This window comes from Phocoena phocoena, chromosome 16 (genome assembly GCF_963924675.1).
Source record: "Phocoena phocoena chromosome 16, mPhoPho1.1, whole genome shotgun sequence".
In the NCBI taxonomy this organism is placed as follows: Eukaryota; Metazoa; Chordata; class Mammalia; order Artiodactyla; family Phocoenidae; genus Phocoena; species Phocoena phocoena.
The window spans coordinates 4354941-4359762 of record NC_089234.1 but is presented as its reverse complement, the minus strand read 5'-3'; the positions used below and the strand labels follow the sequence as shown (position 1 = coordinate 4359762).

General features: G+C 49.9%; 1 non-coding gene across 1 annotated transcript; it reads left to right on the top strand.

The window, feature by feature from the left end:
• Positions 1-4305: 4305 nt before the first annotated feature.
• Positions 4306-4412, top strand: LOC136136752 (U6 spliceosomal RNA). Its single transcript, XR_010656687.1, has one exon. It is a non-coding gene; the product is annotated as a U6 spliceosomal RNA (small nuclear RNA).
• The last annotated feature ends 410 nt before the right edge of the window (positions 4413-4822 follow it).

Here is a 4822-nt window from a genome sequence, read left to right as displayed (position 1 = left end):
GTCCCTGGGTTGCAGGACCCCCTCCGCCTTTGGGGCGGTTCTTGCCTCCCAGTAGCTGCAGCCTCCTAGCCTCGGCCCCGGTCCCGGTTCAGACAGCCTTGGTGGGCGCTCCGGCACTCCTGTCCTCTCTGTGTCGCTGGGATAGTTTGACTCTTCCTCCCCTTCGGTGAAAGAAAGTCCATTGTACATAACAAAACAGCGCCAGGCTGGTAAGGTCATTTTTCTTTGCCAGTTTTCTCCGTTGCATGCGGCTACATTCAAACGCCAAATAGCGATTAGAAGACGACCATTCTGATCTCCTTGCTTTTATCAGTCACCGTGTGACTCACTTTACCGTTTCTCTCCATGTGCTCTACGAATGAAGAATGCATACCAGTGTTTTAAAAGGTATTTTTATGTGTTTTTTAAAACTTTTTAAAACGAGCCTGACACCTCTGTTTCAGCATTTGGAGTCACGCCCATGTTATTTTTTAAAATGTGTGATTACTGATACTTCTGTTGTGTTTGTGTTAATTTATGTGCAATCTTGATAAGATATGTATGTATTCCGGTTTCAAGTCTCATTTTTTCTTTTATTCCATTTATCACTTGATCTTGCACTGATTATGACGCCAGTGAATGCTGCTGAATTCCGCGTATATGCAAATTGCAACATCCAAAACATTCTGATGCGAGGATAAATCTTTACTTTGACTCCAGCCTGCGTCTCTTTCTTCACTGAAATCTCCTTATCTCGTTCCTCTGCCTTAAATCCTTTTAGACAAGACATTCATTAGGAGGGAAGCATTGATTTACGCAGACAATTTTAGGACTTGTAAAATCGAGCTCAGACATGGTAGAGAAACAGCCCCCCGGGCAGGAGTGGGCATGATGGCCAGTGGGCCGGTCTTCAGAAGTCCTGAGGGTGTGTGGGCCACTAGTCACAAGCGGCCCTGCAGAGGGCTCACGTCCCTCCTCCAGTCCAAACAGGGCTCCGAGCTCTGAGCAGTGGTTTCCCAGCATCTACGAGGAAGGTGATCACATGCTCAAGGTCCACAGCCACGTGGGGTCAGAGAGCCCTTCTAATGTCGCTTCTCCTCCTAAAACCTAAACACCTGTTAGGCCTCCCTTTACACACCTTGTGTCTCTGGTGATCCCAGCTCTCTTTTTCAGCTTCCCCGCCCTTCCCCAGCTCACACCCCAGCTTCCTCTTTTAGATATTCTGGGCCTAATGTGGAAATCTAAACATCTGCTTTTTATTCTTGGTTGTATTTATTTAATAGATTTTATAAGCCTTGTTATATTTGTTACAGATGTGATTAATTAGGATGAGGGCCTAGGAGTCGGGTGGGCCATTAGGGTGGGTCCATTCTACTCCAGTGTGAGGGTGCCTTTATGAGAAGAGGGAACTTGGACCCAGAGACACATGCACAAGGAGAAGAACATGTGAAAAGAAGGCAGGCGTTGGAGTGATGCTTCTGCAAACTAGGAAGCCCGGAGGCTGCCGGAGACCAGGGAGTGGCTTCTCTTTCACAGCCTCGGAAGGAAGCAACCTTGACTTGGCCTTCGTGCCTGCAGGACTGGAGACAATAGGATTGGGTTGTTTGAACCACCTGGTTTGTGGCACTTTGTTAGGACGGCCTTAGCAAACCAACACCCTGCCCCCGCTCTGACCCCTACAGCCAAAGTTTCTGTTGTTGGATGTCCCCGAAAGAAGCCCTGAATCAAGTACGTGGGTGCAGGTAGCTAATGGGGAGGAGACCCCAGCACGCGCGAGTGAGGGAACAGGGCGGGAGGGGCAGCACAAAGACCCCACCCCCCACCCCCGGGGACTCAACTCTGCAGTGATGCCCGAGGGCCTCCCCGAATCGCCCTCCCAAAGGACGGGACCCTGGAGCCTTGCCCCGCCACTACCCCCGGCCCAAGTTGGAGGTTTTCTCCAGTGGTGCCAGCCCCTGGTCTCAAAGGACGGTGCCACCCTGGCGACACAGGGAGATGCGTTTGTTGTACAAGTTCAAAGCAAACAGAAAGAGTGTGCACAAACTTGGCCTTTCACTCGGTTCCTCTTCTCCACCTCAGTCCATTGGTAACTTGGGGGTACATCCTTCCAGACAGCTATCTGCAGATTTAAACCTGTACAGTTACGTAAACACACGGACTCTTGCTTGATTGTTTGTTTATAAAAACAACAGAGCCGAACTCCCGGTATATCATCAAATCCAGGATGAGAGAATTGCCAAACCCACTTTGTTTTGCTGAGAAAGCAAACACACTGCTAAATATTTCTTGCAAGACACCGTCAGTTTTGAGATGCATCCTGGATGTTCGAGAGGTTAGTATGTAAAAACCTTGTCTCTTAGAAACGACAAAATGCACTACCTGCGGCCGGTTGTGTAAATTGCCTCTTGTCCCGCCTTAGGATCGGGCCCTGTCAGCATATACACAGCTTCCTCATCCTGTCTAAAGGCTGCTTGGCATTCCTGGCCTAGAGCTACTCTGATGGACGTAAAACGTGGAGACTAACCCTTTCTTATTCATGTTATAAGTATTTCCCTTCGATGCTTTATAAAAGACCATCCTTGATGGCTATCTAACGTCCCTTGTCCAGGAAACTTTGGGACTTACCAGCCTGTCGACAGGGTTGCTGGGTGTGTGGGTGATTCCGCCTGGCAGCCGGGCCCTCTGTGGCCCTTGCATGGCGGCACCCAATAAACGCATCAAACCAAACATTCATGCCTGTGCAATCATCGTGTAGACGCCAGGAGGGGCTTCATGTGAACAAGTCCTGGGCACTTTTTGTTCCTCTGTGAAGAGCAATGTTGATGACATCCATGTGTCAGCACGGCGCTCTGTACCAGGAGAGGGGAGACTGCAGCCATGTCCAGGAGACGGCCCGAGGCCTGGGGGTCTGCACGGCACCGGAATCAGGGTCCCTCGGGCTGTGGCTGGAGCATCGCATCTGTGTCTGGAAAGATGATCCCACCAGCTCTTCTAGAGGAATCGTCTAGAAAGCCCAGCAGATGGGCAGATCCCAGCCACAGTGTCTTAACGTCGTTTTCAGTTCAGTAGCTGGACGTGACTATGGAGTTGACGTTTACAATGTACTTTCCACGACAACCCGGACACCTCCACGCAGCGCGCCCATCTGCCGAGGCCTGAATTCCTCCATCTTGACTGTGTTTAGGACTCAGGATGGCCCTTCCTTCCTGCCTCAGCCCCTCCAGGTAGTAATGAACTTGACGCCTGGACACCCAAAAGCCTTTCTCTGCCCCTGACAAGACTTCTTCCTGGGAACAAACCGACCCACCACGGGCTCCCACCCCCCTGACTTGCCCGCAAGTTCACTCCCAGGATCTACTCACGTTAGGACGGCCAACCTGGGGGCAACACGCATCTTCGTTTGCTGACCCTGCGGCCCTGACCAAATCCCTGTCCTTGGACTCCCCACTTCTGTCCAGACGAATAGGACAGAGCCAGGGTTGTGGGAGTCCCCTTCCCCGAACACAAGGGCCGAAGTGGGCCTGCTGGCCAGGAGGGGAAGCAACTGTCCGGCCACGTCAGAGCTGGGGAAATGCAGACAGGCCAAAGAGCCCACGCCAACCCACCCCGTCTGCCACTCACTGTCTTGCTTTGGTTTGGTTTTCTTTCCCTTCCCTCCCCTTAATAAAAAAATACCATGGGTTTTAAGATCATTTCATCCCAGACACCTCCTGCACAGGGTCACCAGGGTATCGAGACTTGTCCATCCATGGTCTGCCCTCCTGGATGGACAAAGCTTTGTCCTAGAGGGGGGCGTCTAGTTTTCACTGCACTACGTCCCACGAGGATGCACACCAAAGACCCCAGGATACAAAACAGGAGACTAACCCAGCCTGGGAAATGGGGATGGGGTTGAACGAGGCTTCTCTGAGGGAGTCTCACTGGAGCCAAGCTCGGGGCTGAAGGGGACCATCTTGTGAAGCAGGAGGTGGGGAAAGTCCGAGGCAGAGGAGAGAGCAGGGCGTGTGTGTGTGTGTGTGTGTGTGCGTATAAACGCATGAATGTGTATGCATGTGTATACGCGTGTAGGAAGGGGTGTGGACCTATGTATATGTTTATGTATAGGCATGTGTATGTGTGTAGGAATGGGTGTGGACCCATGTATGTTTATGTATATGCGTGTGTATATGTGTGCAGGTCTATGTATGTGTGAGGGGGAGTGGAGGGGTTTAACTAAGAAAGACAAAAGTTGGCTGGTACAGAACTGGAGCAAAAAAGTCAAGGAGAGATTGTGGCAGCCATATCACGGAAAAGCTTGGAGATGAAAAAGTAAAAATAGCTTCCATTGTGCTCGCTTCGGCAGCACATATACAAAAACTGGAACAATACAGAGAAGATGAGCACGGCCCCTGCGCAAGGATGACACGCAAATTCGTGCAGCGTTCCATATTTTTTGTTATATGGCAGAAACTAACAACATTGTAAAGCAGTTTATACTCCAATAAAGATGTTCAAAAAAAAAGAATAGCTTCCATTTACTGAGAACTTTCCATCGGAGGGATGTTACTCACTTGGAATCTGAGGCTCAGAGAAGGTACCAAACCACACAGCGAGTAGGTGTTTATCTCTTGCACCCCATTCTCAAACACACAATTAGCCTGGGTAAATATTAGTGGTTAATATTTCTGACCCTTCACCCTCAAGAATGCGAGATAAAGGATGTGTCCTGTGGACGTGTGCTTTTTTAAACACTTGTTTGAATGACCTTTTCTAATCCAGCACCTACAACCCTATAAAATAAAACCACTCTTATGCTCTTGAAATACTGTACTTACGAAGGCGAGAAAATATGCTGATATATTTC